This window comes from Lycium barbarum, chromosome 1 (assembly GCF_019175385.1).
Source record: "Lycium barbarum isolate Lr01 chromosome 1, ASM1917538v2, whole genome shotgun sequence".
Classification (NCBI taxonomy): Eukaryota; Viridiplantae; Streptophyta; class Magnoliopsida; order Solanales; family Solanaceae; genus Lycium; species Lycium barbarum.
This window is the reverse complement of record NC_083337.1, coordinates 11,242,407-11,259,063: the sequence shown is the minus strand read 5'-3', so window position 1 is coordinate 11,259,063 and position 16,657 is coordinate 11,242,407.

The window sequence follows — 16,657 nt, the reverse complement described above, 5'->3', positions numbered from 1 at the left end:
GAGTGTGGTGAAGTCATGATTGATTTCATTTTGCATGTATTGTTGATGAATTGAATAGGTATCAACATAGGTAAATGAACAAAGATTGTAGAAGTTTGGTTGTGATGTTGCATGTTGGATATTGGACTGTTTTCTTGAAATTAAAATGAGCCGTGTGCCCTTGATTCTAATGAAGTCATGCTTAATCTTCTTGTACATGGATTGGAAGTGAATTGAATGTGTTGTAGTATGGATAAATGGATGAACATCATGAAGTTGTTGAAGTGGTGTTGTAGCCGTGTAAAGGGACTGTTTTAGGGGAGATTATGGACTGTTTTGTGTCACATTTTGATTGTTGTTGTTATGGACATTGTGGTGTATTGTATGCATGTTGAATATGTGAATTAAGGTGTTAAAGAAATGAATTATGTTGAAGCATACAAGCAGTCCAAAACAGTGGACTGTTTTAGTGCTAGAAGTGAATTTGTATGTGTTGAGTGTTGATTCTTGTTGTGAACGTTTAGTGAAAGTGAAGTGCAATGATTCAGGTCGAAATTGGAATGATTTGTGGGCTGTTATAAGAATGGAAATGATGCTAAAACAGTTCCAAGAATCATGAAAGTAATGTCATTAAACATGTTGTTGTCGTTGTAAGGTTTTAGTGTCGACAATGTAGCTATTCGCGTACGAATTTGGTGATATATTTATCGTGTGACTGCTGGTCGTATTTTACTGAAATTATATGAAATGAAGACATGAAATAATGTGTAAGAATCATATGTGGTTTGCTTGGTATGTTCGTAAACGTTTGCAAGAATTCCGGGCACCTTTATGTTGTTGGTTAGGGACTGTTTTGGGCGTGTTGATTGGTTAGGGACTGTTTTGGGCGTGTTGTGGTTAGGAACTGTTTTGGAAATGTTGTCTTCTTTAAATTGGAAAGACTAATGATAGTTAAGAATAAATATTGTATTTACGTTGTTTGGGTTGTTGTAAAGTTGTTACACGAAAACGTTAAGGCTACGGATTATTAGGAGTAACTTGAGAATGTAGTAGCCGTATGTGAATCGTTATGGAATGTTGTATTTGGAATGTTATGTGGGCTGTCCGGATTGGTATTGAACATATGATTATTGATGTTGGATTGGTTGTATGTAGTTGGTTTGAATGCGAACGAAACGTCGTTTAAACGTTAGAAAGGGATTGTGAGCGTCAAAATACGTATTAAATTCCTTTGTAGACTAATTGTAGCTCTTGATATCTTGATATAGGATAAGTGTTATTGGGCAGCAAGTACAAGTATAATACGACTAAACGCTAAAGGTATGTAAAGCCTATTCTTTCTTTCTTTTGGCATGTCCTAGACGTAAGTATGAAACGATATGAACCTTGGGGTAAATTCTACTCTCTAGTTCCATGCATGACTTATGATTCTATATTTCCTTAATGCTATTTTCACAAGCCTACTATATGATTGACTAATGAATGATGTATAGAAGTTCCTACTCTTAAAGAATTGCACAAATAGAGGCATACTTGACTTTCAAAAGCTACACCATGTTAAGTTGATACATGTACACGAAATCTGAAACGTTTCTTGTTATAGTTTGTTATGAGACTTAAAAAGAACTGAATATGAATATTATTTTGACACTTTAGAGCTGGTTAGTGCTTGTCCATTGAGTCTCAAAAGATGAATTGCATATATGTGGTTGCTAATTATTTTGCTCGTGCTTACCACTATATCCTTCACTGAGTCCCGGGCCAGGACACGTTCTCGTGCGCATATTTACTATATTAATCAATGAGTCCCTCACTAGAGGGTCGGGACACGTTATATATATATATATATATGATGATATGATGATATGATGATGTGATGATATGATGACATGATGATATGGAGATGGTGGCCAGGAGGGCATATTCCCTATTACCGAGTCCCTTATTAAAGGGCCGGGACACGTCTATGTTTATGTTTATGATGCTATGATTTTAATTACCGAGTCCCTCATTAAAGGGCCGGGACACGTTATATATATATGTTATATACAAAATGATTATGCAGCTTTGATTACAAAACTCTATAACGATATTGATATGAGAATGATACAGATGAAATATGTCCAAAGGCAAGTTTTATGAATTTCTGATTGTTGCATTGGGTCCTACATACTTTGTCTCCTTATGAGTCTATTACTACATTTCATGCTTTACATGCTCAGTACATATTCCGTACTGACCCCCTTTCTTCGGGGGGCTGCGTTCATGCCCGCAGGTACAGATGCTTGTTTTGGAGATCCGTCAGCTTAGGGTACCTATTCAGCTATTTTGAAGTGCTCCTTTGTTCCGGAGCCTAGCCTGTGGTATAACTTCCTTTTATGGTATATATAAGTGTTTACTCGGGGTACGGCGGGGCCCTGTCCCGTCATATGATATTGTCGTTACTCTTAGAGGTCTGTGGACATCTGTGTGGGTCTGTGTATAGTTGATGTTGCGTTGTATGAACATGACTTATGTTTGGGGCGTACCCATTCGTGATAGCAGCCTTGTCGGCTTGCATATGTATGTATGTATGTTTGGAATGTTGCATGTAATGGCAGCCTTGTCGGCTTGCGTATATATAAATATATGTTGTTGTTGAAAATGGTAACTCCTCAGGAGATAGGTGCCTATGACATACAGAATTGTGACAGCTTTAAAATAACGCCCTGCCTTTTTATACAAATAAGTTCATGACATGCTAGTTATAAATGATTACAGTTAACAGACAATATGAGTGTCCAATTCGGGCACTAGTCACGGCCTACGGGGTTGGGTCGTGACAGTTACTCCAACTCTTCGACTACTAGGCCACTCCGTTGGAGCTTATTGAAAGTTTTGAAATTCAGTTCCTCCATTCAAAGTTGAGGTGGATGAAGGAAATAATTTGGGTCATCCATGTGAGTCAACTTTGGAAATAAATAACATAAAATTGAAAGAAGAAGAAAGAAAAGACCCAACTGTGTGGTAACTGATCTATCTTCTTCTAAAGAAAATATAGCCCATAGCGGTAAGGCAAGGAAGAGAAATACCATTGATACAATACACCAAAAAAAACTGCAGAATTATTTTGCATACTCACTGAATGCGTAGGAAACAACTCGACCAAACAATGATCCAAGACAGGAAGTGAATGAACAACATTGCAGAATATCCAAAACATTAGCAGAGATAAAGAAAAACATGCTCTTAAAAAAGAAGAATCTGGATCAATATTTACATTGTTTCACACCAAAAGAACTTGCCCAAATAATAAAGGTTTTTCCTTTCAAAACCTACTTACCAAAGGAAATATATAATTGGATAGCTAAAGTCATTTCGGTGCAGCCCATCATGGATTTTTTTCTTTTTTAGCCACTTTGCGAACCTTGTTGCTAGAGAGTTGACAATTCAGGTCGTCATCTATTACTATTGCTGATGCCTTATTGGCGGATCTAGTCCTCTTATCATACGTCTTCGAAGGAGACATCATGTCATTATCGTCCGTAGCTCCCTATAGAATAAACAATTTGAACATTTAGAACATTTAAAAAATTTAATCGTAGCCATGCCTGTATAGTGAATTAGCCACTATATATCCATCCACATATATAAGTAGATGTCATCTTAAAGGACAAATTAAAAGGTAGTGATGTATTTACCTTGCATTCCTTCTCTTCATCTACACGTTGACATATATAAATAGATGTCATCTTACAGGACAAATTAAAAGGTAGCGATGTATTTACCTTGCATTCCTTCTCTTCATCTACACGTTGATTAGTATTGAAGTCGGGTCCTATCAAACATAAAAATAATTGAGTTTGAAAATAGACTCAAATTATGCAATTTAATAGAAATACACAACTTCAACATGTTATGAGGTTTGTGAGCGAAGATCACATACAGTGAAGGCATCTGAATGTGGAGCATGAGTATATTTCTTTATCAGATGCTTCTCATCTGTAAGCTTAACAACACTGTAAACTTCATCATGCAACTGAATGTTCAAGCTCTTGACAATCACCTTAAACATGAATGTTCTTTCAAGAATATGATTCAACTCCAATGGATAGGAAGACTCATCAGCATCGCCAGTATTCTTGAAGCAATTTTTCGTTAGACATTTTAAAGTAACAAATATGAATTTAATTAATTGATATACCTCAACTAATCCTTCCTTCAATTCTTTTGCGGACTTGCCTATGAGAAACATGGCTTCGCAGTCCCAAAGCAACAGTGAAATAGATGTAGTACCATCCATGACCCTAACCTCAAGCTTGTACCTAAATGCACGTTTGATTTGAGATATAAATTTCTGTTTTGATAAATTTAGGAAATAGAAATTTGGTTATTACCTATTCACCACGGAGTAATCTTCAACTCTATATTTTGGGTTTGGGTGACGATAAATGTTTCCCAGTTTTTCCACCTTCTTTTGACACTTCTTGCAGTTGACATACCCACCCTCTTTCAAGTTCTAAATTTCAATAGTTTCAATAATCCAACTTTCCTGTTTAATAAATTGATATAAGTTTTGCTATTGAAGTTGAGGGATAGCATATATGTGCAAATCGGGAATAATATAAATTAGGCATGCTGTAAATTAGGTATATTACAGTTGTCATCCATCAGTAGCCAAAATGCCAACTGAGAGATGAAGATATGGAGCACCATTTGTGGTAAAAACAGATGTTACATACAACTTTCTTATTAAAGAGATTCAAGAATGTAGTAAAACCAAGCGAATGATCAATTATCCACCAAAAGTTGCTAACTACATAAACTACAAATCACTGCTTGACTCCAATATGTTTACAGGAAGCAGTTGAAATAAACTGAAAGACTACCGTATGTTATATGTTTATGAAAACTGGGAAACATTTATGGTTGCCTAAACCCAACACGTAAAATGAAGATTACTCAGCGGTGAATAGGTAATAACCAAGGTAGGGGTAAGATCTGCATACCTCTACCCTCCCCAGACCCCACTTGTGGGAATACACTGGTATGCAGTGTTGTCAAAGGCGCGCTTAAGCCCTGAAGCGAGGCTCAAAACATGTTGAGCGCTTCGCCTCGCTTTATATGCACTTCAGTGTTGTCATCAAGGCTCTGAGACATAACTTTTCTTGCCAATGAGCCTCTCTTGAAGAGGTGACAATAGATGAATGATATTTCACTTTATCGTAATGTTTTTACAATTTTTTTGTTCATATATTTGTAATTCATGCTTATGATTATTAGTCTTGGACTAAACTTATATATATATTTGTACTTTTGCACCATTGTGCTTTTTTTCATTAAAGCCCACGCTTTATTTGCGCTTTGCGCTTAAAGCCCCAGCTGACGTTAGAGCTTTTTTGCGCTTTTCGCTTTTGATAACACTGCTGTTGTTGTACTCAGCGGTGAAGAGGTAATAACCAAATTTCTGTATTTCCTAAATCCATCAAAATAGACATTTATATCTCAAATCATATGTGCATTTAGGTACAAGCTTCAGGTTAGGGTAATGGACGGTATTGCATCTATTTCACTATTGCTCTGGGACCGCGAAGCCATGTTTTTCATAGGCAAGTCCGCAAATGCATTGAAGGAAGGATTACTTGAGATATATCAATTAATTAAATTCATATTTGTTATTTTAAGAATCTCTAACAAAAAATTGCTTCTAGAATACTGACGTTGTTGATGAGTCTTCCTATCCATTGAAGTTGAATAATATTCTTGAAAGAACATTCATGTTTAAGGTGATTGTCAAGAGCTCAAACATTTAGCTGCATGATGAAGTTTACAGTGTTGTTAAGCTTACAGATGAGGAGCATCTGATAAAGAAATATACTGACGCACCACATTCAGATGTCTTCACTGTATTTGATCTTCACTCACAAACCTCATAACACATTGAAGTTGTGCATTTATGTTAAATTGCATAATTTTGAGTGTATTTTTAAACTCGTATATTTTTTTATGTTTGATAAAACCCAGACTTCAATACTAATCAAGGTGTAGATGGAGAGAAGGAATGCAAGGTAAATACATCGCTAACTTTTAATTTGTCCTTTAAGATGACATCTATATTAGTTATATATGTGGTCGGATATATAGTGGCTAATTCACTATACAAGCATGGCTATGATTAATTTTCTGAATGTTCACTTTGTTTATTCTATAGGAAGCTACAAACGATAATGACATAACGTCTCCTTTGAAGACGTATGACAAGAGGACTAAATCTGCCAATAAGGCATCAGCAGTAGTAGTAGACGATGACCTAAATTGTCAACTCTCTAGCAACAAGGTTCACAAAGTGGTTAAAAAAGAAAAGAATCCATGATTGGCTGCACTGAAATGACTTTAGCTATCCAATCATATATTTCCTTTGGCAAGTAGGTTTTGAAAGGAAACACTTTTATTATTTGGGCAAGTTCTTTTTGGAGTGAAACAATGTAAATATTGATCCAGATTCATCTTTTTTTAACAGCATGATTTATTATCTCTGCTAATGTTTTGGATATTCTGCAAAGTTGTTGATTCACTTCCTGTCTTGGATCATAGTTTGGTCGAGTTGTTTCCTGCGCATTCAGTGTATATGCCACATAATTTTTTTTTTGGTGTGCTGTATTTTCTCTTTCTTTTAGCGGTAATTGATATTTCTTCTTCTAAAGAAAATAATGAATTTGGGGTCAAAATCTGCGCCAAAATGAACTAATATTCAAGAAAGTTGAGTTTGTTTTTTTATTACAAAAAATGAGCAGTTCGTCACTCTTTCGAAGTTCCAACAACTTGTATTAATAAATTTTGAATGGAGGAGGTTAATGGCCATTGAGGACGTTTTAACAACAGGTCATTGATTTTTTCATTGACACGCTTATTAGAATTATGCAGGTTGTTTAAAAAAAGCAACTGCTTGTTGTACAACTCAAAATCTAGCCATGTTGTCTTTCATCCTTTTTTTTAGTTATGCCTTATCAGTATCTTGGAGATTACGTTGTCGTTTCAAGCTGACAAATTGATGGAGGGAGAACGATTTGTGACACAATTGTGCCCTCCTTGAGAAGGAAGGATCATGATGTTGCCCTCCTTTTGAAATTAAAGGGAACAGTCAAAGGAGCTCTCATAAAGTAAAGAAAATGACCAAATCAGTAACATGAGATTGCCAAGAAATAGCTCAAATGTTAGAGAAATGCAGGGTTGGGTGTCACGACCCAACCCCGTAGGCCGTGACTAGTGCCCGAATTGGGCACCCGAACATACTTATCCAATCCGAATCACATACAAATAGCATATACTGGCACAATTGTCACACGCTGCCTTAAATTATATCAAACTGACTTAAACATATTTCGAACGTAACCATACATATATATATATATATATATATATATATCAGAAGCCGACAAGGCTACCAAATGGCACAACGGCCCAAAACATATACAAATGCAAGCCGACAAGGCTGCTATAGCGAATAGGATCATACAAACACATCTGAACAAAAGTAGGCACACACACCCACAAATACGTCTACAGACCTCTAAACAGACCAGTCGAAACATATGGCGGGACAGGGCCCCGCCGTACCCTTGAACAAATATATACATATGTAACAAACAAACATATATACCAAAATGTAGGCCCTGGAAAGAGAAGAGCGCTCCAAACAGCAAAAGAGGGTGTCCTAAACTGGTGGATCACCAAACTGTGCGTCTGTACCTGCGGGCATGAAACGCAGCCCCCGAAGAAAGGGGGTCAGTACGAAATATGTACTGAGTATGCAAAGCAGAAGATACAGAAACAAATCTGAGACGTAAACAAAATAGTAGCACAGAAAATAAGTACAAATCCACTATATCAAAATGTTTAATTTTCAAAAATATAAGTCATGCATAGGGTACAGAAGAATATGGTCGCCTGCCCGTCAATGGCGCCATAACACAGCATAACACCAGAAAGTTTCAAATCTCCATATTCCCCGTCACATATCATAACACAGCATAACACCATACACACCATAACACCAAATGTAAGTGGAACATAGCCCTCTAACGAGTGGCTCGATGAATCATAAACACAGCATAACTCCGGAGTATATCAAAGTGCACACGACAACAGAACCGGCCCGGGACTCGGCGAAAGAGATAACAGAATGCACGAGTAGAGTCGTGAGTAGCCATATGCATAAAATCATTGTCATGAACTCAAACATAAGTAAAATGATCATACTTGAAAATCGAAATAATAGTCATAACAAATTCTTTCAAAAATTCTCCGAATTACATAAAGGAAAGTCGCGGGACCCACGGACGGGTATCGACCCGAGTCGGGCCCGCCTATGGAAAACATACTCACTATACATCGTGCCAACTTCTATAAAAATATTGGAACAATCCGAGTCTTTATGCAAAGGATATGGCATTCAAGAATTTCGAAATTCTTTAAAGTGAAACCTTTCTATGCAAAGTTCGGAAAGCGATTATTTCAAAGGCATAATGGTTCATATTTCACCAAATCATACCTAAGAGTGCCAAGGAATATATAAGGATCATAACATGCTCGGATTTCGAATCTTAGAATTTTCCTCAAGGCTTATAATCTAGCCTATTGAAAACTAAAGCGTGCCAAAAGAAAGAAGGATTGGGCTTTACATACCTCGTACGCACTCCAAGCTAGCCTATCTAACGTAAATCCCAATCTACGCCTCGGTCTCCCCAAGGTCTACAAATATGCCAACGAATATCCAATATTAAACATAGGCACTTAAGCGATTTATTCCAAACTAACTCTAAATTCTGCAGAAAATTCGGCAGCATTTCCCCTGTAAATAGGCCAACCCGAGAATTTAACTCGTCCAAAATCAACAACAACAACAACAATAACCAACCTAGCAACTCCAATAACCAATCCGAAAGACAATATTACATTAATACTCTCTTTTTCGTCATTCAACAACATTCATAATAATTAACTCGACGGCTTACATTCAAGCCACATTATCGCTCATACATTCAATTATCAACCCGAATCTTTACCAACAATATTCAAAGACATTCTAAACAATTCACATAATATTTCCACGATCCAACAATTTCTCCAAATTGGGCCGAAAACAGCCCCTAAACCGAGAGCAGCCCCTTTACACATTCCTCATTTTCAATTCATGATTTGTATCGACAATTCACAATCTATGTTGCTCGGACTCTCCAAAAATGATGCCGCAACCATGTCGGATCCTTCAAAAATGCAATACTTTTGGAGGATCCGACAAGCACCCGTGTCCATTTTTTAAGAGTCCGAGCAACATAGTTCACAATATAACGATATCATTTTCATAGATATACAAATTACGTCAAACACACAATAATCCTCAAATCAGCCCATACAATCACAACATCATTTTTGAGTCTTCAAACACTCAATTCCAACTAGAATTCATAACGACGACAACTAAAACGCTAAGCGATATTAATGCGATCTTCGACCTACATTGGGGCTATATACGGCCCCACTACACAGATATACATATGTTGATGATTTTTATTCTCTTCTCCACTCTACAACAATCAAACATGCTACAAGAATTTATTTCATCAACTCAATACCACACAACACACACACCTCACACGGCTAACACACCCATCACACAACCCACTTCCAACATACTATATTTCACAAATTTCACCCCTATTAACATACTACAATGTGCACAAAACATTCACAACTCATAAAACAAGAGAAATTCCTACCTTTCTTCTTTACTCCACAATTAGGCTAGGGTTTGCAATCCACAAAATTGATGGCTTGATCGCTCCAACCACGCTTCCACGTTACTTAGGGACCTCAAAATAGTTGATTTGTACCAAGGAAATAATTTTGGAAGGCTTGAAGTTGGATTTGGTTTTTCTTGGCTTGTGGCCGAGAGAGGAGTTGAAGTGGTCTTCAACTTCTTGCTATTTTTTTTTCTAAGTGTATAATGAGGAAAAGATTAATACAAGGTCATCTTTTGAGCCTTTATGCATTGTCCAAGTGTCCATGGCCCACACATGTGGTGGACTAATTAAAATTGACCACACAAATGTGTGGGGCCATTCAAGGACCTACACTGCCACAAGGCCTTATTTTAGCAAGATTTTTAATTCCAATTGTATGAATTTTGGTCCCAAATTTTCCTAAGTGTTCAATGCCAACAATTTCATATACAACTTATGTCTCAAAATAAAATCGAAGGTCAAAAGTCCCGACTTCAAGTCCCGGAATAGTCTTGGCACTAAATTATCATAATTAATCTGGGTTGTCCCAAAGTATAAAAATACTGGATATAACATCGGGGGTGAGGGAGAATGAAGGCGAAAGGGACTAAGCGTTGAAGTTTGGTCGGGGATATGATGCATGGAAATTAGTTTACTTTGTCTTGAAGGCACTAGACCAAACTCAACACCAAATAGTCCTTTGCCAATATGATGTGTTGTAATGAAATCAAACCAGTTATGAAATCAGATTACTTATGTTCTGTAATGCTTTCCTTATTAATTGCCATGTTTTTTTCACCGCAATACTTTCTTTTTCATAATTGGTTTGATTTGTTGCATTTGAGCCGAGGGTCTTCTGGAAACAGCCTTTCTACCCTCCCTCCGTACACTCTACCCTCCCCAGACCCCGTTTGTGGGATTACACTGGGTATATGTTGTTGTTGTATGACTAATTTGAGTCCGGATGTTGATGGTGTACTATTATCCAAGTGAGTTTGGTAATACAAGTTTCGAGAACTCAGTTTTCAGCTCGATAGTTTCATAGTCTATGCTTGAAAGCAATAGCAAGTCTCTCAAGTTGAAGGGAATTAAGAAGCTTGCTGGGGTGATGGTGGTCACTTATTTATTTGCTTGTGAAGTTGGCTTTGCTTTTGTGTTGCTAATGCAATCGTGGGAAGAACTTTCTCATTAATGAACTACATTAAAATGATCAAACGTAAGAGCATTGGCGAACTTGTTTTTGAATAGTTGTTTCATTTGCTATATAGAGCATAAGATATTTGCAATTGTAAGTACCGATTTACCAGGGCTGAACCAGAGCATCTTTCAAACATGTTGGGACAACTTCCCGCGATTTAACTCCTGTAGTTTTTGCTATAGATGCTCTCTGCATTTCTAATCAAAGCTGAGAAAGCTTGTGGCTAGCAAGTAGAGAAAAGATATATGCAGTACTTGCTTCATTGACTAACATCTACAGGAAGATATTTTGCAGTACTTGTGGGTGTATTTGTCCACGTTCAGAATTCTGGTACTATAGATGGATTATCTTGGCATATCGGTTGTCCTATTAGTTACTCTCTTATCAACAATAATTTCTTACTGTTTTGTCTTTCAGAATTTACCAAATTTACTTATCTAACCATGGTATCTAACTGGATTTCATATTTTACCGTTCTCAAGGATATGATGCACTTTTCAATTACATAATATGAATATATATTAGTTCCTGTATGAAACCTGTACATGTAGATGCTTGTATGAATGTAATTAGTATGAGATGCAGTTTAGTTACATATCGGTCTGTGTGATTCTAGGATATGTTGATCGTCAATTGGTATGCTGTAACCTGGATTTGATGTTTATGCAGTGACAAATATTAGCATCTTTGCGAGTGTCCCATTCTCTTCTCCATTTGACAAAGGTTATCTCATTCAAAATAGACCTGCAAACTCTTATGGAGGTTAAGCTGTGGGATGACAAGTGTGAAAGAGAAATGTATGACAACTTTGCCGAGCTCTTTGCTGTCGTCTTCCCTCAATAAGCTTTCAATTCTAACAGCTGATTTTGAGGTGAAGAAAAAGATGAGAGAATGGTTGTTAAGGCTGTCAAAGATGGAGCTGCAGATGAATTGATGAAACAACAGGCTCGTCAACTCCACTTTGATCTTGAGTCATCATACAATATCTTCATGGCAGCATTGCCCACTATTGGCTATTTAAGTAGGTGAATTCTTGTAAATGAGTGGTCAAAATTTTAATTTTCCAAAGTGTGTACAACTATATGATCAGGGGCGAAGTCAGAGGAAGGTAAAGGGAATCAATTGAATCCCCTGTGCCGGAATACCATACTACGCAAATAGGGCAAAAACACTTGTTATGTATGAACTATTGAATCCCCTTAAAAGTGTAGCGGTAAAGGGGATTCAAATATTGCTTTGAGTCACATTCAAATCCTTGGTGTGACATTAGTACTTTTTTGAATCTCCTTGTATGGATTTCTTGCTCCACCACTGTATAAGATGCTAGCTTAGACCGAAACACTAGTGGTTAGCTAGAGCCTTGGCGAAGAGCTGTGTGAATTTTGCTCGTTCCATGTTTAGATGAAGTTGTGGAACCATTTTAGTCGAATGGAACTCATTCTGGAGAACTCTTTTATTGGTAGTTATGATGATTAGTTTTTGGAGCATATTACAGGAAATGAGAATAGTATATTGAGCCACATACTTAATTCTGGTAGATTATTTGGTATATATTGTGATGGTGAATGAACACAAGGCTTGCAAGGACTGTTGATTTAAATGATACATCCATAGCAGCACTCTCATGTTGACGTTGTCGATAATTTTATTTTGTTGGTACACAGGAAAATACCATGTAAATTTCTTAAAAATTTTCATAAGCTATATTGCAAAAATTAGGAGTAAAAACTCCATTGCCTTGATTGCATCTTTCTAAACTAGCAAAGGGTCTTCATGCCTATGTTCTTCATTTGCCAGAAAATTTCCACATTTAGCCTCCCTCCAGATATATATAATAGTTGCCTTGTTGTGATTTTGTCTTCCTGTGAGTATTGACAATCTTCAATAATAGCCCTAAGAGGGTAGCATAGTATGATAAGTTTATTGATCAGGGCTGGCTCACCAGACCATCCTTTTCTTAATCGCACTAAATTATGAAAAGACAGATTAATCAACCAAGACTTAGTTACAACTTTTGTGACCTCAGGGAATTATCTTTGCTGAACCATGTGCACTGTTTGTATGTATAATGGTTCCAATATTGACTAATGAAGTTGGATGAATATGTTTTCTTCATCAATCGATTTTGCTCGATGTCATCATCAATATAAGGTGTCACGACCCAACCCCGTAGGCCGTGACTAGTGCCCGAATTGGGCACCCGAACATACTTATCCAAATCGAATCACATACAAATAGCATATACTGGCACAATTGTCACACGCTGCCTTAAATTATATCAAACGGTCTCAAACGCATCTCAACACAACCATAGACATATATATATATATATATATATATATATATCAAAAGCCGACAAGGCTATCAAATGGCTCAACGGCCTCAAAACATATACGAATGCACGCCGACAAGGCTGCCATAGCGAATAGGATCATACAAACACATCTGAACAAAAGTAGGCACACACACCCACAAATACGTCTACAGACCTCTAAACAGACCAACAGAAACATATGGCGGGACAGGGCCCCGCCGTACCCCTGAACAAATATATACATATATGCAACGAACGAGGATATATACCAAAATGTAGGCTCCGAAATAATAGGAGCACTCCAAACAGCAAAAGAGGGTGTCCTAAACTGGTGGATCACCAAACTGTGCGTCTGTACCTGCGGGCATGAAACGCAGCCCCCCCGAAGAAAGGGGGTCAGTACGAAATATGTACTGAGTATGCAAAGCAGAAGATACAGAAACAAATCTGAAGCATAACAAAATAGTAGTACAGAAAATAAGTACAAATCCCATATATCAAAATGTTTAATTTAACAAAGTATAAGTCATGCATAGGGTACAAAAGAATATGGTCGCCCGACCGTCAATGGCGCCATAACACAGCATAACACCAGAAAGTTTCAAATCTCCATATTCCGCGTCACATATCATAACACAGCATAACACCATAACACCAAATGTAAGTGGAACATATCCCTCTAACGAGTGGCTCGATGAATCATAAACACAGCATAACTCCGGAGTATATCAAAGTGCGCACGACAACAGAACCGGCCCGGGACTCGGCGAAAGATGTAACAGAATGCACGAGTAGAGTCGTGAGTAGTCATATGCATAAAATCATTATCATTAACTCAAACATAGATAAAATGATCATACTTGGAAATCGAAATAATAGTCATACCAAATTCTTTCAAAAATTCTCCGAATTACATAAGGGAAAGTCGCGGGACCCACGGACGGGTATTGACCCGAGTCGGGCCCACCTATGGAAAACATACTCATTATACATCATGCAAGCTCCTATAAAAATATTGGAGCAATCCGAGCCTTTATGCAAAAATATGGCATTCAAAAATTACGAAATTCTTTAAAGTGAAACCTTTCTATGCAAAGTTCGGAGAGCGATTAGTTCAAAGACATAATGGTTCATATTTCATCAAATTATACATAAGAGTGCCAAGGAGTATATATAAGGATCATAACATGCTTGGATTTCGAATCTTAGGATTTTCCTCAAGGCTTAAAATCTAGCCTATTGAAAACTAAGGCATGCCAAAAGAAAGAAGGATTGGGCTTTACATACCTCGTACGCACTCCAAGTTTGCCCAACTAAAGTTAATCCCAACCTACGCCTCGGGCTCCCCAAGGTCTACAAATACGCCAACGAATACCAAACATTAGCCATGGGCACTTAAGCCATTTATTCCAAACTAACACTAAATTCTACAGAAATTTGGGCAGCATTTCCCCTGTAAATAGGCCAACCCGAGAATTTAACTCGTCCAAAATCAACAACAACAACAACAATAACCAACCTAGCAACTCCAATAACCAATCCGAAAGGAAATATTACATTAATACTCTCTTTTTCATCATTCAACAACATTCATAATATTCAATTCAACGGCTTACCTTCAAGCCACAATATCGCTCATACATTCAATTTCCAACCCGAATCCTTACCAAAAATATTCAAGAACATCCTAAACAATTCACATAATATTTCCAACAATCCAATAATTTTCCCCACTTTGGCCGAAAACAGTCCCCAACCGAGAACAACCCCTTTTTAACACATTCCTCATTTTCAAATCATGATTTGTATCGGCAATTCACAATATAATGATATCATTTTCATGGATATACAAATTACGTCAAACGCACAATAAGCCTCAAATCAGTCCGCAACAATTCACCATATCATTTTGGGACATTAAACTCTCATTTCCAACATAAAAGTCATCACAACAACCATTAAAACGCTAAGCGACATTAGTGTGTTCTTTGACATATAGCATGACCCATATTCATCTATCACTACACATATACATATATTGATGATTCTTAGCCATCCTACACCCTACAACAATTTAACATGCTACAAGGAATTTATTCAACAACCCAATCGCAATACCCATTTACACGGCTAGCACACCCATCACACAACCCACTTCCAACATACTATATCTCATGATTTTCATCCATATTAACATACTACAATGTGCACAAAACATTCACAACTCATAAAACAAGAGAAATTCCTACCTTTCTTCTTTACTCCACAATTAGGCTAGGGTTTGCAATCCACAAAATTGATGGCTTGATCGCTCCAACCACGCTTCCACGTTACTTAGGGACCTCAAAATAGTTGATTTGTACCAAGGAAATAATTTTGGAAGGCTTGAAGTTGGATTTGGTTTTTCTTGGCTTGTGGCCGAGAGAGGAGTTGAAGTGGTCTTCAACTTCTTGCTATTTTTTTCTAAGTGTATAATGAGGAAAAGATGAATACAAGGTCATCTTTTGAGCCTTTATGCATTGTCCAAGTGTCCATGGCCCACACATGTGGTGGACTAATTAAAATTGACCACACAAATGTGTGGGGCCATTCAAGGACCTACACGGCCACAAGGCCTTATTTTAGCAAGATTTTTAATTCCAATTGTATGAATTTTGGTCCCAAATTTTCCTAAGTGTTCAATGCCAACAATTTCATATACAACTTATGTCTCAAAATAAAATCGAAGGTCAAAAGTCCCAACTTCAAGTCCCGGAATAGTCTTGGCACTAAATTATCATAATTAATCCGGGTTGTCCCAAAGTATAAAAATACGGGATATAACATAAGGATACTGATTTTACTACCTAACTCCTTTTGTCCTATCTACTTTGTATGAATTCCTTTAGAATTATAAAATCCCGTTGCATCAGGTGTTTACACCAAAATATATTAACTTAGTTAAGTGATTTAATAAGGTGAAAATATTCAACAATTAACCATAACTTTAGTTAAAGAAGTATTGTGAACACATGTCATGCAGATGCATGACATGTGTAAATACCTAGTGCGGATTAGTTTTTACTGTCCGAGTTACTCGCAATGGGTACTATCTGAGAGTTAGTGGATTTTGCTCTTTATATGTGAGTCCATTTTTTTATTCTCGGACATACAGTAGCTTTTGAGCACTTGTATAAAGAGCTCGAGTGCAAAGGTGGGGATAAGAAGTTGTATAGGCTCGCCAAGACGAGAGAGAGGAAGTCGCGTGACCTGGACCAAGTGAAGTGCATCAAGGACCTGAATGGCGAAGTGTTGGTAGAAGACGCATACATTAGACCGAAATGGGAGACGTACTTCCATAAGCTCTTAAATGAGAAAGGGGACAGGGATATCGTGTTGGGGGAGTTAGAGAACTCCACTAGTCGT